The sequence below is a fragment of the Misgurnus anguillicaudatus genome, chromosome 11 (assembly GCF_027580225.2).
Source record: "Misgurnus anguillicaudatus chromosome 11, ASM2758022v2, whole genome shotgun sequence".
NCBI lineage: Eukaryota > Metazoa > Chordata > Actinopteri > Cypriniformes > Cobitidae > Misgurnus > Misgurnus anguillicaudatus.
Window position 1 is genome coordinate 2641002 of NC_073347.2, and position 27117 is coordinate 2668118.

The following is a 27117-nucleotide window of genomic DNA, read 5'->3' on the forward strand; positions in this document are numbered from 1 at the left end:
CTCTTGTAACTTTTTTGACACACAATTAATGTTACGTCCTCTTTTCCAAATTGCCCCATCATCTCCAAATAATGCCCGTCCTATATCACCTTTAATATGATTAAAAACATCACTTATCATTATATTAAATAACACTGGACTACATACACTTCCTTGAGGTGTCCCATTATCAATCTTATACGTCTTAGAATACTCTACTCCTACCCTGACTTGAATTGTTCTTTCAAAGAGAAAGTCCATAATCCAGTTATCTTCCCTCCAATTCCCATGCATTTAAGTTTTATTAGTAGCCCCTCCTTCCAAAGCATATCATATGCCTTCTCAATGTCAAACAGAACCCCAACCAGAACTTCTTTATTTACTTGAGCTTTCCTTATATCAGCTTCCAGGCTTAACACAGCGTCCATTGTATTCCGCCCTGCCCGAAATCCACTTTGATATGGTGACATAAGCCCATTATTTTCCAAAACATAGTTTAGCCTGTAAATAATCATTTTTTCCATCAGTTTACACATATTGGAAGTCAAAGCAATTGGTCTATATCCAGTCGGGTTTGATTTATCTTTACCCGGTTTGCCTATTGGAATTATTATTCCATGTTTCCATGAGGATGGAAGCTTTCCCTCATTCCAAATCCTATTGAACAGACGTAATATAACTTTCAAGGATCTATCGGTCAGATGCTCGATCATTATATAACACACATAGTCTTTACCAGGAGATGTATGTTTAACTCCCCCTAGAGCCCGTTTTAATTCATATAAAGAAAAATCTACATCTAAAGTATCTCCAGAGGCATTCCTTTTTGTCATCACATCTGGGTGCTGATTCTTATTCTGATCTCTTAGTCTTTTAGCTTCCTCTGAAACATTATCATCTAAAAGTATACACATTTAAAGCCAAGACTCCAAAGTTTCATTTCATGTAGGAATTACTGCTGAAAGACTTTTTGAAGATGAGCAATTCATGCATGAGTAAAAATTGTGACAACCAACCCCGGTCTCCCCTACCTTTGTTTGGAGATTAAATGGTCCAAACATGGACCCTCTGACTGTTGGAAACCTTTTTGTACCTTTTTTATTCCTAAATTGTACATTTTAGTACCCTAAGGTGCAACTATGACCCACTGAGGGTACAACTTCGCCATTTGTACCTTAAGTGGCACAAATGGACCCCAACCGTACCCTTTTTTCTGACAGTGTATACGTGTGTATGTAAACCTTACGGGTAAATTTTATGGGTAAATTTTATTGTGTATGTTTAGAGACATGAACTGTCACTATCATGTTATTTGTTTAAAATTAAAGTAGTTTAGTATGTAAATTGTATTGTGTTTAGAGCCCAACAAGGGACAGGAGTTGAAAATTTTTAATTTTAAGTGTTTTAAGATATTAAATACAGTTATGATCACAAACTGATACTGTACGCATCATGTAGGAACATTGTAGTCGTCTAAAAGTAAAATCCTACCATGATAAGGAGAGAGACGCTCTTGAATTCTGCTGTAGTTTTCCATCAGTTCTCTGTCAGGATCTGATGAAGACACTAAAAATAAGAGGAAATTAAAAGATTTGAATCTTAAAACCCACACACAGAAATGTGCAAAATAACTTGGAGAAAATATCGAATGAAAGTTCATACTCTCTATTTTTAATAAACACATCACTTCTACATCATTTACATGCATATCAGTGTTAATAGTATACTGTAAAATAAAATACACTTCCTCTCGAGGTGCTCAAACCCCTTTTGATGTATGTACACAGACTACACACGTCTGTTTGTTATGATGTAATTCAGGATGTTGTTCAAGAGTAACAGTACTTACAATTCATCATAAGAGCGCTCAGACTTCCAAGAAGAAATGAAACCGAGATGGACAAAACCAGCAGGAAAAGTTTAGCCCTATCAGACAGATTGACTCCATTATGACCTGAAGATAGAAAACAAATGACTTCATGATTTTAGTGATATTTAAATATCTATATGATGATATAACAGCACTTATGTTAATTAGAAATTATGCAAAACCACATGTGTTAAACATTTTAAGGCAGGTAAAATTTGTTGTTGTTAAATTTATTTAAAAACCCGCCGTTTTTAGGAAAAACTAAACAAAAACCCTAATGCTTAAAATGTACAGATGACATTATTTCAGTAAATGAGCATCTGTATCTATTATTGTTTTTTATTTTAGCTGGAGTTTCCCCTCTTATCGAACAATATAGCCTACAGTATACAGTTATCTATTATAGACTATTCATATTATGTATTGCATTGCGTCATATATACCTTAAATATCCCTAAATCACCTGCTACAGGAAGATAAACATACAAGCAGAACATTTTTATTCTTGGATCTTTTTTTTTTATAAAAATAATTGTTCATTTTGACTCATCTTGCCAGCACGGGTTACACATGATTAACAGATAACAGGGTCTTTTATACTTTATACCGTAAATGCAAAACCAAACTTGACCCTGATATAAAACACTGTATTTTATTTAATAAGATTTAAATGTACAATACAGAGAGATGTGCAAAGATCCTCAATACAAGATCGAGACCATCATTATAGTCATCACTCAAATGTAATAAATTATTTTTTAAATATTAACTTTTTCTTGTATTCGCTAGATTCATCTTTTTAAGTAAAATCAGCAACATTTATCATAGAGGTAAAAAAATGACGACTTTCTAATACTTGCAGCTCAATGCAGGCATAGGCGGAGCTTGCAGTGGAGCAGGCCCTTCATTGGCTAAAAGGATTTTTATCAAATAAATGATATTCCACAACAAATATGCATATTAATTTAGGTTCTTTTAAGATGCTTTGTAAAACAATTGCTATTTTGTTAATAATACGTGTTTATTAAAACGTGGCACTCGGTAAAGTCGCTTTTATCCAGCCGTCCAATCACAATGGAGGAGAGGCGGGACAAACAGTACATCGACCAATTGGAACATCTTTCGCTACTACTTAAAAACATAAAAGTTAATATATCTTGTCGATTACAATATATAACAGCCCGTGCTACAACAATATGAGTACGCTTTGATTAAACAAATTATCTGCAAAATCTGATACTTATAAAACAGTACTTCCGGGGATGTTTGAATAAAAGCAACCAACGCACATAAGCGCCCCCAAAGCGCCCTCAAGCGGTCATTTTTCGAACAGCACCTGGCGGTTTGAATTAATTATTTTCAGAGATTAACTTCTTCTTGTATTCGCTAGATGCATATTTTAAGTAAAATCAGCAACATTTATCATAGAGATAGAAAATGACGACTTTCTAATACTTTCAGCTCAATACAGCCATTGCAGTGGAGCAGGCCCCCCATTGGCTAAACATTTTTTTTTTTATAAAATAAATGATATTCCACAACAAATATACGTATTAATTTTATATTATACATTTTAAAACGTTTTTTAAGATGCTTTGTAAAACATATGTTATTCTACTAATAACGTGTATTTATCAAAAGTGGCGCTCTGTAAATCGATTTTGTCCAATCACAATGGAGGAAAGGCGGGACAAACAGTAAATCGACCAATCGGAACATCCTTCCTCTACTACTGAAAAACATAAAAGTTAATATATCTTGTTGATAACAACATATAACAATCGGTGCTACCACAAAATGGGTACGCATTGATTAAACAAATTATCTGCAAAATCTGATACTTATAAAACAGTACTTCCGCGGAGGTTTGAATAAAAGCAACCAACGCACAAAAACGCCTCCAAAGCGCCCTGACGCGGTCATTTTTAGAACAGCGCCTGGCGTCTGAAGCTTCGGTGGAGTTTATTTATCCTCAAAATATTATAGAAATTAATGGGCTAATGTACTGTTCACTGTATATATATATATGAAGTGAAGAAAGTGTCCTAAAATTAACTAACCCTGTGATTAAAAAAAAAAGAATTTCAAAATCTTAATAACAAAAATTTAAATTTGCTTATTCCAACTCATTTTGCCAGCATCACAAATGATTAACAGATTAAAGTGTCTTTTATACTGTATACTGTAAATGCAAAACCACACTGAATGGTATAGAGACAGAGCGCAGCGCGTCACAACCTGAAAACCACGCCCACCGGGGGGGAAAGCAATCCAACAGTCTCCATTGACTTTGTATTGCAAAAGGCCGCCTCCTTGTCATTTCTGGCTTATAACAACCCAGCCAACATTGACATGTGGGCCCCACGTGGGTCCCATCTGGGCAGCATGGGTTACATGTGGGCATGGGCTTCACATGGGCAATATATGTGGGTCCCATGTGGGTTTCCTATGTGGGCCCCATATGGGTTTGCCCATGTGGGATAATAATGTGGGCCCCTCATGGCACCTATGTGGGCAAAATATTTTTATGCTTGAAATACATCTTTATACATTTACAATCTTAAAATAATAACTTTTGGTTGATTGTCACTTTTAAACAAATAGCAAATAATAACACAGATATGATCTGATCAGTATAAAACATTTTAAATAAAAATGCATTATTTTTTACATTTAATTAACATTGATATGTGGGCCCAACATGGGTCCCATATGGGCAACATGGGTTTCATGTGGCCATGGGCTTAACATGGGCAATATATATGGGTCCCATGTGGGTTGACTATGTGGGTCCCATGTGGGTTTCCCTATGTGGGCCCCATATAGGTTTGCCCATGTGGGATAAAAATGTGGGGCCTTCATGGCACCTATGTGGGCAAAACATTTTTATGCTTGAAATATATCTTTATACATTTACAATCTTAAAATAATAACTTTTGGTTGATTGTCACTTTTAAACAAATAGCAAATAATATAACAGATATGATTTGATCAGTATAAAACATTTTGAATAAAAATGCATAATTTTTTTACATTTAATTAACATTGATATGTGGGCCCCACATGGGTCCCATATGGGCAACATGGGTTTCATGTGGCCATGGGCTTAACATGGGCAATATATATGGGTCCCTTGTGGGTTGACTATGTGGGTCCCATGTGGGTTTCCCTATGTGGGCCCCATATAGGTTTGCCCATGTGGGATAATAATGTGGGGCCCTCATGGCACCTATGTGGGCAAAACATTTTATGCTTAAAATACATTTTATATACATTTAAACTCTTCAAATTATTACTTTTGGTTTATAGTCACTTTAAGACAAAGAGCAAATAATATCACAGATAGGATATGATCAGTATAAAACATTTTAAATAAAAATGCATTATTGTTAACATTTATTTGTGATATTTGTAATGTTAACCTGCCAATTATTAATTTTAATTTGCACAGCTGAGCATGAGTGAAAATAAGAAATTTCAGAAAGTTCATCAGTTTGATAAGTGTGTTAATTAAAGAAATGTTTCAAACATTCTGAAAGGAGTCTGATTAGTGGAGTCAGGTGTTTCATATAAGGAGACCTCATTACGATCTGCTCACTGCAACGACACATTACGCTTGACAAAGTAGTCCTGCTTCAAATGTTTTTAATTGTGATTTTTATCACATAATATAATATCATATTTTAAATAATCTTTGCTAAAATAGGCAGACTTTTAAAATTACAACTACAAAGATGATAAACATTTAAACTACAAGAATTTAGTCTCAGGCGCAAGGATACGGTTTCTATCAGAGCAGCAGGAGTCTCTCACAACTGTTACACTTGTAATTTATCCTGAGTTGTGTTTTTACGGACTGCACAGGGATGAATCAAAGCAAACGTGCAAGGACATTTAATGAGTTTGGCTGTGGATGCTTTGGAAGTTCTTCATAAAACGTTTGAGCAAAGATTAATTGATGATCAGAAGACCATCTCCAGAAGAGTGAGCAATGTTTGTGTTGTTTTTGAGTTCGAAGTATTTTAAGAGTTTGACTTCTTTCAATGCTTTTTTTAAGTGTTATGTTAAATTGTTAGTCATTACCTGCCTTAGCAGTTTTAAAATGTTTATGATTATTTTAGCATTGTATTGTTATAAATTGACAATAAAGTATTTTGATATATTGAACCTTTACAGTTTTTTAATTTGATTTCTCATATTGCACCTCCTTCATGTTTTATGATGTTACAGATGAATGAACTGTTGAATATTTATGCTGAAATCTGATATTTACCGAACTGAAATGATTTGCTTTTATCGGTTTTCAATTTAAAACAAATATATTATTTAAGTAAATTACAATTAAGCATTAAAAGTATAATTATTTCATAATAAGGGACCAGTCCAGTACCCATTAAAGATCCATTCTGGGCCCTGATATGTAACGTGGGCTTCATTACATGGGTGCAATATGGGCCCTATGTGTGTTGCCCACGTGGGCCCCACATAGGCCCCACTCAGTTTCTATATCAAATTAATGTGGGCAACCCAGGTGGGGCCACAGTGGAACCCATGGACAAACCCATGTACAGCCCACATTGGAAGCCCATATGGGGCCCATATAGGGCCCACATGGGCCCCATGTGTGTTGCCCAGCTGGGCCCCACATAAGCCCCACTCAGTTTCTATATCAAATTCATGTGGGCTAACTCACGGGGGGCCATAGTGGAACTCATGGACAAACCCATATAGAGTCCACATAGGAAGCCCATATGGGGCCCACATGGGCCCCACCTTGCAATGTTGGCTGGGAAAAAACTGAATAATGCCTAAAAGCTGCTTTGGGACAATATGTACAGCTAACAAGCCAAAGAACACAGAAATAAGTTTTTATAAGCTGTCGAGCCGTAAAACCCAGTCTTTAAGGAGAATAAAGTGGATCGCCGATTACGTTTCCCCCTATTGGACGCAGTTTTACTAATAGGAGTACTATGAAAAGTTGCCTGTTTCCATTTCTGTGTCTAAACGCTCGTTTTTTGAAGTCGACAGCTTATAAAAAATTATTTATTTATTTTTTTGGCGTGTTAGATGTACACCTTGTCACACAGCAGCTTTTAGGTATTATTCTGTTTTTAAGTTTAATCTGTAAATAAGTTTTTATAAGCTGTCGACCCCAAAAAACGAGCCTCTACAGACACAAAAATGGATACAGGCAACCCCTCACAGCACCTCCACTAGCAGAACTGCGTCCACTAGGGGGAAACGTAGTCGGCAATCCACTTTATTCTCCTTAAAGACTGGGTTTTACGGCTCGACAGTTTATAAAAACTTATTTCTGGGTTCTTTGGCTTGTTAGCTGCACACACCGTCACACAGCAGCTTTTAGGCATTATTCAGTTTTTTGTTATAAGCCAGAAATGACAAGGAGGCGGCCTCTCGCAACACAAACTCAATGGAGACGGCTGGACTGATCTCCCCCCCGGTGGGCGTGGCCCTCAAATTTGCATAACGGCGCTCTGTCTCTATAAAATCAGAGTAAAGACCGCCTTTTATTAAATATTCATGATTTAAATGCACAATACAGAGAGACGTGCAAAGATCGAGACTGTGTCATTATAGTCATCACTAAAGTGCAATTAATTAATTTCACAGCTTAACTTTTTCTTGTATTCGCAAGATGCATTTTTTAAAGTAAAACCAGCAACATTTATCATAGAGATAGAAAATGACGACTTTCGAGTTTCGAATACTTAAGTTGCAGCTCAATGCAGGCATAGGCGGAGCTTGTGGTGGAGCAGGCCCCCATTGGCTAAAAATATTTTTTATAAAATAAATGATATTCCACAACAAATATACATATTCATTTTATATTATACATTTTAAAACGTTTTTAAAGATGCTTTGTAAAACAATTGTTATTCTGCTAATAATGTGTATGTTAAGTGGCGCGCTGTAAATCGCTTTTGTCCAATCACAATGGAGGAGAGGCGGGACAAATAGTACATCGACCAATCGGAACATCCTTCCTCTACTACTGAAAAAATATAAAAGTTAATATATCTTGTCGATTACAACATATAACAGTCCGTGCTACCAAAATATAATTACCCATTGATTAAACAAATTATCTGCAAAATCTGATACTTATAAAACAGTTCTTCCGCGGAGGTTTGAATAATAGCAACCAACGCACATAAGCGCCTCTAAAGCGCCCTCACGCGGTCATTTTTAGAACTACGCCTGGTGTCTGAAGCTTCGGTGGAGTATTTTTATCCTCAAAAGATTATAGAAATTAATTGGCTAATGTTCTGTTCACTGTAAATACATTTTACGTTTCGTTTTTACTTGTATTTTAAATTAGGCATTGAATTGTGTTGTGTTTTAGAAGTGAAGAAAATGTCCTAAAATTAACTAACCCTGTAATTTTTTTGGGGTAAGCTATGTTAACTTTAATATAATTCTTGTTTATAAACTGTAATTTATTATGATTTTGCTTCAATATTTGATCACTGTTTTATAATAAAAACAGTTTCTAAATACAGTGGGAGTCATTTCACTGATAGAGTATTGATATTATAAATAAAAACTTACAAATAATGGTCATCATTCTTTACTTTGAACTTTTTATGATTTACACAAAGTAAGTGTGTTATATGTTGTGTAAAAGCGCCACTTAGTGGATCTAAAAGCCAAAACTTTTATGTAAATGATATGTTCTCTAATTGGCTCTGTGCACAATATGGCGACCGCTGACGTTTCCAACTTGACTGTGAGGCCCAGTATTTCCGGTGAAAACTTCCGGTTTGGTGATCTGACAGCGAGAGCGGTAGACAGAGAGCGACCGAGTTCAACAAACAGCGACAAAGAGGTATGTTTAGAGCAGGTGTCACCAAACTTTTTTCTCTGGGGGCCACATTATCGTTCCTGACTGTGATGGGGGCCGGGTCAGCTATATTTTAGCTATATTACTAGCCTGGCACAGCCAAAGTCCCCATTAGTAAACGGCTTTTCATGGGTAGCTAGTAGGTGAGCTATACCTTATAGCTAGCTCAGACAGCAGCCTGGTTTACCTGAGTTTGGAGAAGAAAAACATTATGTTGTGCTGCCAGTCTGACTTTCATCCTCTGAATCCTGTCTTCTCTTGCTTGCCCTCGCTAGCTAGCATACACTTTGTGGCGGGTTTCGTGATGACGACACAGATTATATTCTTTGAAAACTGCCACACTTTCTTTACATATGATACAAACTGCACGGTCCTACAATGAACAAAAAAATAACTGTTGGTCCACCGTTCTTTGAAAACTTGAGCATGTCGGGTGATGAAAATTTGGCAAATATAGAAATATAATTTTTTACTTAAAAAAAATCAACAAAATACGAGATGTGACGTGTTATACCTTTCCAAAAAAACAATACCAAAACTAAACGTGCCTCATAGGGCTGTTCAATTAGGGGGGGCCGAGGGGCTGGGGTGCCGGTCAACGGGGGGTGGCAGGCCTGAGTCGGCCCGCGGGCCTTAGTTTGGTGACCCATGGTTTAGAGAAAGGCGACTAGCCTTCCAACGGGTAAAGAAGTCAGCATTAGATTGTTGTGCTCCCAGTCGTCACGTTATAATAATGCGGAGATATGTTTTCAGTCCTGATACTGCGGTAAGTCAAGATCCGTAGGGACAGCTTCAACCCTACCTGTATGTGTGTGTAGCAGGCATCTTTCGTAGTGACTACTAAGGGGTTGAGGAGATTAATAAAAGAAGCTTAACCAGTTCTCCTACACCGGACTTGACTCTTTTACACTTAAAAAAACCTTCTAATAAATGTATTTCTAAAATGTTTTCATGTAAACACTTTATAATGAATGTTTCTATTATAGTGTCTTGTAAATACCGTATTTTCCGGCATGTAAGTTGCACTGGACTATAAGTCGCATTTATTTAGAAAATTATTATTCTTTTGGGGGACATTTGGTTTGTTAAGTCTTTCTCCGTTGTCTTTAAGTTTTTTTCAGGGTAGGCTACAGGAGCAACATATAGCGCCCTCTCATGGCTGTAGACAGTAATGTTTTCCTTTGGTTCATGTTAGTCAGTATGAATTAATTTCATGTATGTATCGCTGCAGCCCGGAGACTGCAAGTGGGAGGAGCTTACGCAGCAAGTGGGAGGAGCTAACGCCGCAAGTGGGAGGGATTTCAGAAATGTGCAAGTAGGAGGAGTTTACGCCGCAAATGGGACGGCGGGGAATGAGAATGACAGGAAGTAGCGACAGTAATGAAAATAAACGATCAAATATCACGTTCCTCATCATGGTCTGATTTCTTACAGCTTTGTTATTATTGTGTGTGTCCAATACCACTCACTGTCAATGATGAGGTCACGTTTTACACCTTTTTTTACACTTAAAGTGATGGCGTTTTAAATTCATCAGGCTGTAGGCCTTATTCAAACACATTTCTGAAGCTCCATATATCAATATCAAGTAAATGAACATATTAAAATGTGATGCAACTGGACTTAGTGAAGTGAATGTGTAAATACATGAAAATCATGTGGCTAATGTAAAATAAAGTTACCATCCATATTTACTGCATTTTTTTTTTTAAATAGCAGACTAATGTTTTTCTGAACGTGTTACACATATATTACATTTAAATTATTTTTTCAATGAATAAAATCATGTACAAGTCACTCAGAATTGTTTGCAAAAGTGTTTGTTTTATTTTATTATTTTTAGTCTTTGTAAGGAAACTATATCAGCTCATTAGAACTGATCTGCATGCAGTCAAATCTGCAAAATCCAGGATGGAAGGTTTTTGAATAAATGCCCTGGAGTTCATCTCGCTTTCCCTTCCCAGCATAACCTGATGGATACACAAGAAGCACAATAAGAACTAGGGTTTATAGTTGACAGTGAACATTTACAAACATTACGAACAATTTCTCAGCTCTGTAGGTCCATGCCATGCAAGTGAATGGTGTCCAGAACTTTTAAACTCCAAGGGATGATATAAGTAAATTAGATTTTTAGTTTTCCTTTAGACTAACAACTAGTTTATTCATCACCAATTTACACAAAAAGTACCAGGTGTGCAGCAAACACGTGGAGAATGAGTACATCTTCCAGAAGAGCTGTTTGTAGTGAGATGACTTTTTCCAGCATGTAACACCTGAGGTGCAAAAAAATTCACATAACATTTAACATTATCAATGATGTTCTTGTTATGCATTTTATTTTTTAATGTCAATATTTACTTTCTAGCCATAAGAAGTGTGCCTGATTCTTGAACTTGTCATTCCCAACTATGTCCCTGAACCTTGAGCAAGCCAATGACAGGGTCGTGTAGGCAGCATCTTCTTCTTGAAGAACAACTTCAAGCAGTATGTTCTTCAGCAACGCTCCTGATAACTGAAAAGTTAGCACAGGCCGTTACATTTTTTTTAAAAAGCACATGATATAACATTCAACTACCTTGAAGATGAAGCATGATGGACGGTCATCATCTTTTAACAGCTCATCCTTAAAGAAAAATATAAGTGGATTAAAATTGTTCTATGATACACATTTTAAATCATCATTGCAATTGATTATGCAAAACAGAGGGCACAACTGGGGTTTGGTCTGCTGAAATGAATTATAGTTACATAATTTGAAACCCAGCAAAGTATATGTATTTTGTTTTATAGCAAAGTTCTTACTTTCATATGCAAGTTCAGTTTTTTTCTTCCCCTAGGTTTCAGGGAGTGCAGAGCATTCTTCTTCTTCTTCTGAAAGAGAATTAGAATAAAAACGTGATAAAATTATTCATTAATTTTTTATTTGACAAAAATATCAGCAAAATATAAAAAGCTGACAATACCAGCTACAACAGCTCATTTTCTCTTTCTCCCATGTCTTCCACAATTTGATTGTCATGCAACAAAAACAAATAAAGTAAGAAATAGAACAAGTTCAATATCAAAATTAATTAAATGCAAGGATGCATTACATTGATTACAAATTACAGTAAAGACTTTTGTAAATATAGAAACAATCGAATTAATGGTCCAATTTTAAATTATTCACCAATGAATTCACCAATGAATATAACAACATTTCAAAATCTTGCCAACCCCTAATAGTATTAAGAACAGCTATTAAAGGAGTTTGATAGAGCAAGTAGTGTTTACACTTGCTGATTTTCATCATCACTGAAACACTCTTTTCACTCAAAGTGTCTGCAGTATATATTTTTACTGAAATAGTGTTATGAGCGAGTCACTAAATCATTCCGTTCCATGTCTTCCCAAAACAGTTTACAGACTGAACAAGATTTCTTCACTTCTTTAAGAGTTTCTTAAAACACCACGTTAAAAGTACAGCTAATTTTTTCACACTTACTTAATTTTCAAGCAAGATGGCACACCACCATTTTCTATGTTCTTCATGTTTAGCTGTGTACATAAAGTAATGAATTAGTACAATTTTCAATTATATTAAAATGCATATAGCTACAAAAATAAATACTTACTTCAGTGAAGTCAAACTTCTGTCCCAGAATAACATACAGTGCATACTATAATATGGAAAGACACACCAAAAAAGTTAAATGGTAACAGCAATTGATTACACCTCGATGTTCCTCATTTACAGTACGTACTTGCCCTCAAGACAATCACTCCAGTTATTTGACAGCCTTTGTCCTGCATTGTCCTAGCAATGAAATCAAACACACCATAAATTATTAATTGATGTTATAAACACACAACAACTTGTAAATTAAGAACTTTATACATTACAGTAGAAGCTGTGATCATAGTCATGTGGAACATCAAAAAATATCTTTTACTGATAAGTGAACCTAAAACACAATAACATGCGTTTCACATTTATTTCACTGATGGTTATGAGTAATACATTTTATAAAATAATTATGATATGAAAACAAATGTTTCAATTACATTACATTACATTACATAACATTATGGATTACGCAGAAAAAAAGCATAACTACAATGAAAACTTTTAAAAATTAAAAGTTTTAAAAGAATTGCATGCATTGTACAATTAAATTAGGAGTTGCAACGTTATTGTAATATCAAATCCATTTATAAAACGTTTAAGACATTTACAATTTGAAAATCAATGCAGACCTAAAACGTACAAAAATTACACAACCACAATACCTTATTATTATGGTCTTCAGAATCCATAATCTGGAGAGCAAATTGTAGAAATGGAATGCAGAAAAGATTTTGTCATCCACGTTACAGATTTTGTAATTTGTGTGCTAATAAAAAAACTACAGAAATGTATCTGGATACACTTTACCCTTATCTTTTTTAATACATCAAGACTAAAAACAGCGTACAAACGCCATTATAAAATGGTCTTCTTCAGAAATTATAATGCTTTTTTACAAAACTAAAAACTGTAAAGCAAGCTTACACCTTCATTTCAACGACACGCTAACATGTGAAAGCGGGTTTCTTCTTTGTTTTCTGATCGATCGCAACAAAACTTACACATTAGCGCCACCAACTGTGGAGCATAAACCAATAGCTGCTACAGGTGATATAAATAAACCAATCAAAATCCTCTGGAAGTTTGTACAGCCCACTTGCGGGTAAAGCTCCACCCACTTGCTGCTAACCCACCCATTTGCAGCTGGCTCCGACCTCCGTTTATACCCATCTCATTAATTTTGACATATAAGTCGCACCTGACTATACGTTGCAGGACCAACCAAACTATGAAAAAAAGTGTGACTTATAGTCCGGAAAATACGGTACTTTATAAATAATGTTCTGTAATTTTGTTAGATATTTACTTACCAGAATTGATTAATGAAACAATATTTTGTTTACATCATTTACATTATTAAAAAGATTATATGAACCCTTTAAACTTCATTCTCCAAAACTTATGAGATGGACAGTTACACGTTACAACTAAGGAAAGTTTAGCATTGCTTTATACACTTGACCTGATAGCATTAAGAGGAAGCCACACATAGGAGCACATTAAAGTAATCTATTTATTAAAGAGGAAAAATGTAGTGCAGATGTCACAGGGTGACTATTATAGGGCGGAACCAAAAGCGGCGAAGATTGGTTCCGCCCGAAGATGGTTTCCGCCCAGACCTCATTTTTCGAACAACAGTACTTCCTGGTCTCTTTGACAACCCAAATCATGGCTCTACGAGCAACAGGTGTGGAAGATTTATGTGGCTACTCGTGATTGGAAGAGGTGTGAAGATGAGACATATAAATAGAGCTGGAGAAACACAAGAGAGCGGTTGACTTTGGGCAGATGCAGTTCCGCTTAGGGCGGTTGATTTCGGGGCGAGAGCCTTTCCGCCAAGGGCGGACAACAACTCACACTTCCTTTGAAGAGCCTAAAGGCGTCGTTGATCAAGGGATCGCTTAGAGCGAGTGGAGGAGTGCAGTAGCCGAAAGAGGCGAAGAGGAAGGAGTTGTGACTGGAAATTAAAGGAGCGCCATGGAAAAAGTGCTTTTTCTCTGCCGTGTTGTGAGTCTAGCACTCAGAGTTGCGGCCCCACTGTGGAGAGAAGCGTGGTGAGCCGGGGAGTAATACTGGGAGTCTATATACCAGGGGTCTCCAACACGTCGCTCGGGAGCTACTGGTAGCTCGTCTCTTAATTGCAGGTAGCTCGCTCGTGGGTTTATTTATTTATTTTCTGTGGTTCTTATGATTTGGATGTCTGGTTAGTGTTACAAGCGCCTGTGGTAGTAAAGACTGGGAGCGTGTTTGATGTCGCGTTGAGCGGTGTAGACCGGCGTATCATATGACATCAGTAATTTAGCATGTATGATTCAAAAACAAATAGATTAGTCCGTGCACCCGCGCCGCTGCAACCGGTCGATTCGTGCAACGCTTTGAAGCCCGCGCGCGGCAACCAGCCGATCCGCGCAACGCTGTTAAGCCGGACACACCTCGAGTCGAGGCACTATAGTTAAAAAGGATGCCGTGATTTTCGGATTCACTTTTGATCAAATGAAAATACAGTCGTCATCACAAGTTCAATTGGTTATCATCTCATATTTAAACATCAAATGTCAAGAGATACCAAGAGAGCCATATGAGCATTACATCTTGACTGAGAACAGGTGAGAGGACGACATGACACAGCTATCGCTAATCGCTAAAATGATAGCAAAAGACTTAAAGCTGCTTAATATTATGAAGACTGGACGTGTTTAAAAGCATGCTGATGATGCGCATCCACAACAGGAGTTAAACTTTCTGTCCAGTACATAACTTAGTTTAAGTCTTGAATTTTGTGCAGATACACGTTGTATAATACATGTATGTTGTATTAAGGATTAATATCATGTAAAGCGCATCAGTCTGTTTTTTTATAACCCTTTAGTATCACCCATCTTTTCCTGTTAGAGGTTTCTGTAAAAAAAAACATTTATTTCATTAATAATCTAGTAAGGGTTCATTTTTCTGTCATAGTTTCATCAAAATTAAGTTTTTATTTGAGTTTTTTTTATAAAAATATTTTAATTTTCAAAATGACGCCCTTTTCACTGCCTCGCCCTCAGTTAATCCAGTGCTCGTTTTTCAGACCTATGGCTTAATCGAAATGAAAAAATGACATACATGCACATCCCTATTATTATGAATCCAAAAGCAGTAAATACTCTGTGTATGTTTGGATCATCTTTCAAAATCTGATCTTTAATAAATGATTTTTTTATTCAAAATGTGGTATTTTTGGAAGAATCCTATCTAAGAGGTGATAAAAAAAGTATAAATAAAGACAACATGAAAGGTTGTTGTTGTTGTTGTCTAAAAAGGTTCTTTAATTTGATGTATCGTATGTTTATGTTTAAAGAAAAGCATTTTCTGGAAGGTATTAAAATTTTGTGGGGGGAAAAATGCTGGCACTGGCTGGCAACTTTTTAAAAAAATGCTGGCGGGTATAGAGATCAAATCACAGTGAGTTAATAGACAGGTGTCTATTAACTCACTAACAATATAGGTATTACGTGACACAAGTAGCTCTCGACCACTTTTATTTTTTAGAAAGTAGCTCTGCAGTGAAAAAGGGTTGGAGACCCCTGCTATATAGAGAGCCAACGCTGTGAAGCATCGACATCGCACGTGAGAAACGCTGCACATTGTACTGTGCAGAGTGGAAAAGGGTATAATATCTAACGTGTGTTGTGAATTCAATGAACAGTTGCGGCCCGACCGTGGAGAGAAGCGTGGGTGAGAACACCGTCTAACCAGCCACACGACGAACCCGGGCCGAATTTGGCTAAGTCCTTAGTTCACTTAAAGTGTGTGGAGTGTCGTGGGTGAGTCTTTGTCTTCATTGTGTGTGTACACCTAAGGCTTGCACTGTACTTGTGTTGACAGAACAGAAGCCACTCCGAGTTCAGAGGAATCGTGAGGAAATTACCGTAAAGAATCTAAGGAGCGAGAGGGAAAAGTTCCAGTCACCTGCTGAGAAAAAGTTAAAGTCCCAGTCACCTGTGAAACTCTTACCTCTGCTTACAGCCACGACCCCAGATGGGACATTTATTTTCCATCAGTTGGAAGGGTGAGCTCTCAGTCGGGTGCTCTTCCAGCAACACAGGAACAGTCTTTCACTGAAATGTCAACTGGTAAGCAGTCAATCTAAACATTAAGACAATACATGTCATTTTCACATTCAGAATCAGGACACAACTTCAATACTTCACAGAAAATGAGTATACTGGTAAGTAGTGGGCCACTTATGGAAATAGGCTAAATCATGTCAGGTTATCAATTGCATAACACTGTAAACAATACTGTAATCTAAGGACACATAAATAAATCACCTCAGTCTCAATTTCAACTTTCATAAAAACACTGAAAGCAAAATCAGTACTGGAATACCACTGGCCAATAGGGATGCCACAATTCTCAATATAATATTGAACCGTACGGTGCGACATCCATGGTTCAATACACGCTTGTGAATTTCGGTTTTTCGGTTTTTACGTTTAAATGATTTATGTGCATTTTATTTCTCTCCGAATTGACTGTTTGTGTGTGCCTGTAAGTCTACGAGCTGAGATGAGGGAACCCCTCCCTGCGAGTCACTCACACTATGCTCTAGTTAGGGGGCGTGAACATCATTGCACACTTTAACATGGCGAGCGGCGGTGAAGTCAGGCTACTGTTCGAGGAAGCGCCGGCGTCTTTAAAATCCGTGGTGTGGAGACATTTCGGATTTGCAGTTGAGTATAATGCAGAGGAAGAAAAAACAGTAAACAAAAAAATGACTGTCTGCAAGCATTGTTTTATACGTATAGCCTAGTCGCACGGAAACACTTCCAACATGACTTCGCATCTGAGGCGCCATCACCAAACAATATCACTGTCTGAAGGCAGGATAGCAGAGCAGGTAAAGTCCTGCAAAAAACAACAGTCCCTCGCTGAATCGTTCCAGAATAACATTAAATACCCAACTGATTCCGAGAGGCACATAAAACTAACAATGGCAGTGGGGGTGTTCATTGCCAAAGATTTACAGCCGTTTTCGGGGATCGGAGATGCAGGCTTTTGTCATCTAATAAAAACACTCGATCCGTGTTACAAACTACCGTCTCGCACTTATTTCAGCACTGAGATAATTCCCAACCTCTACGAAAAGACATGCAACAGTATTGTGTACGAATTGGCTAAAGCACAGAGCCTTGCTCTGACGACAGATGGTTGAACATCGCACGCAACCATGAGTTACCCATTGACTGTAAAAAAAGATGGACGTCGCCTCCCACCATAGTAATGAATTGAAGCCAAAAATTTTCGACCACGGTCGCCGCCATGTTACGTAAAACGTCAGTTTGGAGCCAAGGCATGCCCAGAAGGAATCGTCCGCGGAGCCAGAGGCGGAGCCGCGGTATCAAACTTCCGCCCAAACGCTCGCGCGGCCAATTCAACCACTCCATTCATAACGACACGCCCCGTTTCTATAGCATCAAATTACAAGCTAAAATGAAATTTATCACAAAAATGAACACTTGAACATATATCAGCGTGATAACAACTACTTGAAAGGACCAAAACCATCTTTCGAAAACTTTTATTGGAAGTGTAAATATTTTTTTATTTAGAGCATAGTCCCATTCATTTGAATGGAGAGGGCGGGTTTATGACTTGTACTGCAGCCAGCCACCAGGGGGCGATCAAAGAGTCAGAGGCTTCACTTTTCAAGGCTTATGAGGCACACCCGGTTTACACCTGAGTGTGGCTTTATTGATTGTACCGTGAAACGGTAAAGTTTACTTTCTAACTGTTTGTCACGTCATTTGTCATGTTTATTGTATTAGTTAATAATAAAAAGAACAAAATAACTGCTTGTCATATTTATTTACTGTTGTTTATTTATTAATTAATAAAAATGTGTATTATAATTAAATATAAGATATCACAATTATTTTGAATTCGTTTATTTAAAACAAAAAGTAGAAAATAACTGACAAAGAATTAAAAAAGTTGTGTATAAACGTAAATGTTTGGTGTTTACTGTCAGTATCCTTTGGCTGATTCCACTCATGCGTTGCATCATGGGAAATATGAGTGAGCGAGTGTACATCGAATACCCGCAAAATCAGAGTGCATTGTGGGTAAAAATTAGTGAACAAATGTTGGGAATGAAGTTGTTCACTCAGGCTGCTTCCAAAACCGCATACTGTACAGTAGGTACTGAATAAGATGAAGTAGCTACTTACTTGCCGTTAAAACAGTACTGTATAGTCCTAGTATGAATAAGATTCGGACGTACTACATCCACCATGTTGCTACCTCACGTGACATACGTCGTCATAACGTCATATCATTCCACCTCGAAAACAGCTGCATGCCTCTTCTTCGTTGGATAACTCCTCTCCGGGGGGATCATGGGATAGTGAAGTGTCCATCGTATGCACACTGCAAAATCTAACCGTAAGTAGTAGGTAATCCGGGTACTTTTCGCATACTGTTTTTGGAATACTCTGTATTCGGAGATACTACTTGCCTCGCCTGCTTTTTTGCGTACTATAGTATGGAAGTAGGCGTTTTCGGATGCAGCATCAGGTTTCGGACACCACTACAAAATGGCCGACACCAGATATAGTGCACTATATAGTGGATAGGGAGCTGTTTCAGACACAGCTTGAGTGTTATTTAACCCAGCAGCATGGCTTGTGTATAGATCTTTTTTTATAGTCTATGGTCTAGATGCTATAGGCTTAACCAATTTCATGCAAATCGAACAAAGGTTGTAGGAGGTTTTTTTTCTTCAGAAATTAAAAATATCTAATTATTTTTATGGTGGAAAAACAGAGATGTATGCTTTGTTTGGTGTAAGCCACGGATTCCATTGATGTAATTTTAAAGTTTAAAAAATGTAATAACTTTACCGGCACCCCATAATGAAGTGCCATAAGTCCTGTATTATTTAACATAATGATCAATTAAAACATCATTGTATGCAGATGATGGAGCGATGTGGAAGAGGGAAAGAAATGTTAAATATATAGTACAAAAAATTCAAGAAGCAATTGAGGTTGTAGAGAAATGGTCAGTGGAGTGGGGATTTAGATTCTCTATATCCAAAACGTGTTGTCAGTTTTTTACAAAAAAAAGAAGATTGCAGAAGAAATTAAACTTTATTTATATAAACAGCCACTAGAAAGGGTATTACATTTTAAATATTTAGGTTTATGGTTTGACTCCAAATTAACATGGAAAATTCATGTCAAATATATTGAAGTGAAATGCAGCAAAGTACTAAATCTAATGAGATGTTTAGTAGGCCAAGAATTGGGGACTGATAAACAGTCTATGATCAGTATATACTATGCTCTCTTCCGATCTGTATTAGATTATGGATGCATTATATATGGATCTGCATCAAATAGCATGCTTAAAAGGTTAGATTTAATTCAAGCACGAGCTTTGAGATCCTGCATCACAGGAGCAATTAAAACGACTCCAATCTCAGACATGCAAGTTGAAACAGGAGATTCCCCATTAGAAATAAGACGTCAAAAACGATCTGTCAGCTTTTTATGTTCCAGAATTTAAAATAGAAAAATATGGGAGATTAACAGATGGGACTTCAGTGTATACAGCAGAATTGGTGACAATTCAAATGGCACTTAGTTGGGTTAAGAAGTGATGCCTAATAAAGTTGTGATTTGTTCAGATTCAATGGCATCACTTGTAGTCTACCAACACATAAATCAGTCAGATATGATATTTATATAGAAATATTGAATATTCTATATAGACTAAGGCAGGCTGGAATAATAATTACTTTTGTTTGGGTATATGTATATACCAGGAAATGAAAGAGCTGACAAATTGGCTAAAGAGGCACTAAAACTGAATGTCCCTACACAGGGGCGCCGTTAGGGGGGGTGCAGAGTATGCAAGGCATATGGGCCCAAGAAAACGCTAGGGGGCCCCAGAATCATCAATTAAAAAATTTCCAATTAGTTTTTTTTTTAATCGTACATACACACATATATTCTTAATAATAACAATGTGGTGAAATAAAATAAATTCCCTGTAAATAAAATTAAATAATTGATAATTAAAGTTCTGCGTGACCATGACGCTCGTCAACCAGCGCCATGACGTTGACGCAAAATTTAACTATGGACCGAAAGAAGCATTTGTCAGGCGCCCAAAAACGAAAACTCAAAAAAAGTAAGGATGAAGAGGTAAAAAAATTGAAAAACTCTCTTACAAATTGGGTCTTTCCGAAAAATAAGCCAAATATTGGTGATGACGGCGGTAAGACGCTAGAAATATATGACAATCGCGATCGTCTCAGTGAGGGTGTTAGCACCGTGGGAGGGCAGCAGATCAGCGACGAACAACCGACAATCTGCGTGGAAGAAACAGCACAGAACAGCATTCAAGACATTCACAGAACCAGCGGAGTCGATCTCAAAAGAACCGGACTACAGGTTAGCGAGAGAGAGGCCACAATAATTGACTTTAATATGCAAAACATTCCGGCTGCCGACAGTGAGAAAGCAGAACAGTCCATTAGTGGCCCGTGCACGCCCACCACCGGTGCCTCCGATGACAGCGAAAAAAGGCAATGTGAGGAAGCCGAGATGTTGAGTGCTAACCCAACAAACATTTGGACGTGTGAAGACCGTTGAAAAGACGTCTGTTCGTCACGTCCCGTCCGCGTTGAAAAATACATCCAAAATGAAAGTTGAGCCGACGTCTTTGACGTCATCTGGCCGTGAATTACACGTCTTTTCTGCAGGTCCCTGGACGTCTAAATGCGCTGTATTTTGGATGTTTAAATGTGTTCCTGCATAGTTTAAATATATGTTTTAAGCCATCATATAGCAAACATGTGTACGTTTTATGACCGTTGAAAAGACGACCTTTCGTCACGTCCCATCGCGGTTGAAAAATACCCTAAATTAAAGTTGAGCGGACGTCTTTGACGTCATTTGGCCGTGAATTACACGTCTTTTCTGCCCGTCCCTGGACGTCTAAATGTGCCGTCTTCTGGATGTTTAAATGTGTTGCTGCATAGTTTATATGTATGCATATAAAATGAATATACACCCATTGTGTAACATCGTGAAAGGCAATCAATTGTATTGAGGTTTAACACATATTCACAAAGGTTCAAAATCAGTTCAAAATTGGTCCAGTCAGACCTGAACGTCCATAAACCGTTTTAACCACGTGTACTTCACAAACACATTAAAGAATACATTATTTGTGGCCATAACAAAAAAAGAAGCATGTTCTGATTTAGCACTTTTTATTTTTTTAACCATTTAACTATAATAACAACTTCAAAACACTTTATATAAAGGGATAGTTCACCCAAAAATTAATATTTAGTCATTTATTCCCTCTCATGTTTCAAACCTGTACCCTTCTATGTTCTGCTGAACACAAAGATATGTGAAAGAATGTTTTTAACAAAGCAGATCCCACAACCCATTACTACAATTGTAAAAAAAATATTGACAGTTAATTGGTTGTGAAGTTACAAACATTCTGCAATCTTTGTGTTCAGCAGAAAATATAAAGGTATACAGGTTTGAAACATGTGGATAAGAAAATTATAACAATTTTCCTTTTTTGGTGAACTCTCTCTTTAACACATCACAGCTGTTTGGCTTTTTTGTATCCACCACCCCCAGCTCTTCCTGGAGCGTGCTTGAGGTGGTCTGCCATAGCTGCATCTATTTCTGAGTCTCTGGCATTTGGGCTCCACCTCTTCACAGCATCTGAAGGAAGAGAAGAATATGTTTCTTTTTAAAATAAATACAATTAAAATTTTGAGGTAAATGACATGCACTTACTTTCAAAATCTTTATGGTCTACAGCTAAAATGATATATTAATATTATATATATTATTGTACAAAATATGCTCTGCTTTAAATAAGTGTTAGATCAGTTGTGGGGGATACAGCATTTGTCCCCTCCCTCTACAAAACCACTGTGGTGCCCTTGAGAAAGACCCTTAACTAGGTGTGTCAAAAAATGAACAGGATATTTCTGATAAAGACAGGTGAGCTGTGATGTCCCCCGAATAGATCAAGCATAACAATAAAATTACAATCAATATACAAGAACAAGTTTTTTTAGATCAACATTCCCCAAATTACCTTGAATAACATAATACAAAGGTGTGCCTTTAAAAGACTTATTTTCCAGATGTCCACCACCCTTCATATTGAACTTTGCCATAAGACAATTTGACATCATTCTGTGAAAGAAATGTAAGATTACTTCACCTTAGACAAATAACCTAAAGGTCAATAAATCACAATTAACAGTAATGAGCAATTGCATACAATGTTTAAACATACACTATGGGTTAACACTTCACAACTTCACTTGTTTCATCTACCATGTAACAAGTGCTATGAACTATAGGGGAGACCGGGGTTGGTTGTCACAATTTTTACTCATGCATGAATTGCTCATTTTCAAAAAATCTTTCAGCAGTAATTCCTACATGAAATGAAACCTTGGGGTCTTGGCTTTAAATGTGTATACTTTTTACTTTTATAATATATTGTAACAGGAAGTAATTAACCATCAAAGACACTCTGACACAATGTGACAACCAACCCCATCACGGGGTTGGTTGTCACAGGGTATGGGGTTGGTTGTCCCTATAGTGATTCAATAGGATTTTTGTGATAAATTGGGATCTGAAAAAATAATGTGTAACTTTTTAGTTTTTTAAGCTAGAAACTGAAAATAAGTTTTAACATGATAGTTGTCATCAATGCCTATTATGTTTAAACAATGGGATTAAAGTTGGTGATCAGTTACTTTAATTGTCTACTGTGTTGAGAAATAAAATGAAATAATTTTTAGTGTTAATAATTTTAGTTAAAACCTCTTTATTTAATGCTTTATTTATTTTATTTTAACAGCAAACAAAAACAAACAAACAGACAAACAGTCTTAAAAGGTCTACATTTCCAATACTTACATGTGACAACCAACCCCGCAAGCTATGTGACAACCATCCCCAACTGACTTCTTGACAAACATGCTAAGCTAGCTGCCACACGGCTTTAACTTGATAGCTAAAATATGACTCAAAATAAAGCTAATACTTTTGGCTTTTTCATGAGTGTTTTGTTTTTGAATGACTAATATCCTACAAGATCTCAACACAAAAACAAAACCAACATAAAAATTTACTCTGACCCATAAAAATAAAAAATTGTCTCCTAACGTCAATGTTTTCTGTCTGCTCAGCAAAATTACAAGTGCAAATGAGTAAGCTATTAAAGGCTAACAGATTGATATCAAAATTGTACCACAGCGCCATGTAGTGTGTCTGTAATAAGCAATGTGACAACCAACCCGTGAGACAACCAGCCCCGGTCTCCCCTATCCTCATCCCTAACTTTGGGTGACAAGTAATGGCTTACACTGAAATTATGTTTTGATTTCTTGTTTTCAGTATGGCTAACTGTTTAAGTCACTACGAACATTAAAACTTCTGAACAAGTGATGTGTGACAGATTAAATCCTGAAATGAAGTAATATAAATAGCTGGGTTAATTATGGTGGTAATCAATATATATTCCTTGAATATTATGCAGGATTACACAAATCAAGAGAAATACATACCTGTTCATAACGTTGTTCACGCAGTCTCTGACAGAATATCCACCAACTCAGACAGTTGCTGGACCTACATGTGAAAACAATTGAAATAATGTTATAGAAAGATAGATGGAAATATATATACATATTCTTTATGTCACAACTTACGCAGATCACCTTGTTATCAACATATTTGATGTATTCATAATGCACAATACACAGTCATATAGCATTTCTTACATGTTGCATTTGAAGCTGAGGCCATAGGTGAAGAATCAGGTAGTCTCCATCCGGTAATTTTTTCGTTGTGTTACTTCACCTGTACAAATATAGTTAATTATATGGTAGTGTAAAATATTAACAGTAAATCACTTCACAGTGTAATACTGCATTAGTTATGAAATCAGCTGGCTGTACTTTTAGGTCTTTGTGGTTGAGCAATTTATATATTATAAGCTCTGTATTTGTAACTATTAACTCAGATTCAGAGAAATGTAAATATGTTTATACTCTTAGCTTTGTTGTCACTAATGTAAAATCTTGCATGACACCTTGCATGTAATTTCATTAAGTACAATAAACATACACATGCACAATGTATTTTAAAAAAAACATAGTAGTGTAAAATATTAAAATAAATCACTTTTTATATTAAAGTTTTTGGATATTATGTTGACATTCAGGCAAAACCCTGACTCATGGAATACATTTTTACCTAAAAATGAGAATGACATTATAAAGGCAAAAGTGTATGCACTTAGGAGCCAAGCAATGTGTTTGTATAGTGTGGGAATGCACCAAAAAAAAAGCATCAGTAGCACGTACGTCTCATAGTGTCACAGCTTATTCTAGGGTATAGATCAATCACACCACTGTGATACCGATGTTTACTGTCATGAAGTGTGCCTGTGTAAACAAAATACACCAAAACAATTTATATACATTTTTGAGTTTCATATCAAAATATATAAAAGTCATTTTTGAAAGAATCATGTTTTTTCATAGTATTAAGCAAAAGCAGTCAAAAACTTACAACTTAATGTAGGGTAGACAAAGTCAGGGGTCGGGCACGCCTCATCTAAGTGTGGTGGACACAAAACTTGATCTTTAGCACAAACAAGGACATATGAAACATTAGAACATTAACAAATGTGTAGACTGTTTAAGTCATATCTACAAAAAATCATATCTACAGTTTTCCATTCCTTTTTTTTTATTGTTTGTAGAATGCACATCTTTATTTGGTTTGTGTTGACCTTCAACTGTAAATAAAACGAAATTGTAATTAATGATATTAACTCCACAATAACAACTCCAATTTGTTAATGTATTTTCAAACTGAGACATTTACCTGACTTGGGTTTTGGGTGGTTATATTTTGGAGGGTCTGTGTAGGACACAGTGCCTTTAACAGCTTGTTTATCTTTATTTGGACGAGGTTCTGCTTTTCCTTTGTACAAAACAAAAGCAAAGGAAGTTAATCAAACAAACACTTCTGCTAAACTTTTAATGCAAAACAGTATTTAATATTTTGCATGTGCAATGAAATCAAATCATTGTAATTCCATTAATGCCAAATAACTTTTATTTTTCAGTTAATTTTCTTTCTGAAAAAGACTTTCAAGAGGCTACATTAATAAGTTACTTTGACTGTATCCTTAAACATACTTTATACCATGTATAAGTTCAAAGTACGTTAGCTTTTAGCCTTCTAGCTAATTATTGCAATACTCAGTGTGGACAATTCTGGCAACGTTTATTTCGGAGCCTTTGTGTCAAACAAGTAAAACTTAAGCACGTTAATCAAATAATACACAATGTACTTACCCAACAGTAGATTTTGAATGATATATAGACAAAACTCCCTCGTAATCGCTCCTCGTGTTTGAATGTGAACTTCCGGAAGAACGCGTGACGTCACCACTATCTCGCGAGATAATCTGTCCTATCGCGGGATTTTGTAATATCCCCAGATTTATCACTATATTTCTTAAATTAATAGCACAGTTTTTGAAATAACATCCAACTCAGACCTAAATGGTGACCGGATATGTATCTGTTTTACATTTATATGCATACATTCAATAATAAAACAGGTTGGAATAATGACTAAAATGCAGTGTGGCTTTGCAATCACACTGGGCACTTTGTGATTATAATTTATTTAAACAAGATAAAGTTAATATATTTACTTTGTATACAAATCGTGTATTTCATAAAGATTATCCTGTTTTTTTCCTACTAGTCTAGTCTAGACGTGTAAAAGACGTCAGTGGACGTCTATTCACAACCTCTTAAAAACCTACTTTTTGCACTTAAATTAATTTTTGCAGTATTAACCAAGGTGTAAGCACAGCATTTGCATATTTCACAATGACTTTATAGAAGGTTTATGATTTTTTATAGAGGGTCATGATGGACTATAAATGCACGTGTAAAAGACGTCACCTAGTGACGTCCTCTTACAACCGATTCACAACAGGGTATAAATATTGAAGCACGCGTAGTAAAAGTCAAAGTAACAATTATACATGCAACCCCATAGAACTATAGACATGTACAAATGTATCTGAATGCATTTTTATGAAATGTTCTGTGTTACATATTTTCACCGATTTGTGCCGTCATACCGCGACTATTTTTGGCCAGGGACACGACGTTGCGGTCGGACCAATGTTTGCTGGGAATGTGTTGCTCAATCATGACGCAGATCCCTCAACCTGGCCTTGCCCGAGTAAAGTAAGTGATCCATTTCGTATAAACCTAACCAAGAATGGTCCTACAAAAGTACCTGACGGGCCGTTCCCAAGATCGCAGCAGAATAACAGATGTTTTTCAAAAGCTTACTGCTTTAGACGATTAGCAAATGGTGAACGAGTAGAACGGGACTGGATGATGTTTTCCCACAAAGCAAACAAAGTTTACTGCTTTGCGTGCAAAGTTTTCGGTGGAGAAAAAACCCAAAGCAACCGCTTCGTAAAAGGTTACGGTAACTGGCAATGTCTGTCAAGTAGATTACAGCAACACGAAACGGGGCATAACCACATTGACGCTTACTTAGCATGGAAAGAACTTGAAAGCAGGTTAAGATTGGGACAATGTATTGACAATCAGCTACAAACTGCGATTGAAGAAGAAAAGTCGAGATGGAAGCAAGTGCTGACCAGGGTGCTGGATTGCATTTTATTTCTTGCAGAGAGGAACTTGCC

At 36.6% G+C, this 27117-nt stretch overlaps 3 long non-coding RNA genes across 3 annotated transcripts in view; 1 reads left to right on the forward strand and 2 right to left on the reverse strand.

The window, feature by feature from the left end:
• Nucleotides 1-273: 273 nt before the first annotated feature.
• On the reverse strand, nt 274-16716 carry LOC141368754 (uncharacterized). Its single transcript, XR_012371994.1, has 3 exons — nt 16318-16716; nt 1829-1933; nt 274-1545 (listed from the first exon to the last, which is right to left on the reverse strand). It is a non-coding gene; the product is annotated as an uncharacterized lncRNA (long non-coding RNA).
• Nucleotides 14416-27117, forward strand: part of LOC141368757 (uncharacterized) — a 69917-nt gene continuing 57215 nt past the window's right edge. Inside the window, exon 1 of the long non-coding RNA XR_012371997.1 lies at nt 14416-15215. This is a non-coding gene — a long non-coding RNA (uncharacterized lncRNA). The remainder of the gene's footprint in view (nt 15216-27117) is intronic.
• Nucleotides 21401-26588, reverse strand: LOC129447301 (uncharacterized). Its single transcript, XR_012371989.1, has 8 exons — nt 25736-26588; nt 25260-25358; nt 24942-25170; nt 24734-24814; nt 24149-24227; nt 23933-23996; nt 22444-22544; nt 21401-22061 (listed from the first exon to the last, which is right to left on the reverse strand). It is a non-coding gene; the product is annotated as an uncharacterized lncRNA (long non-coding RNA).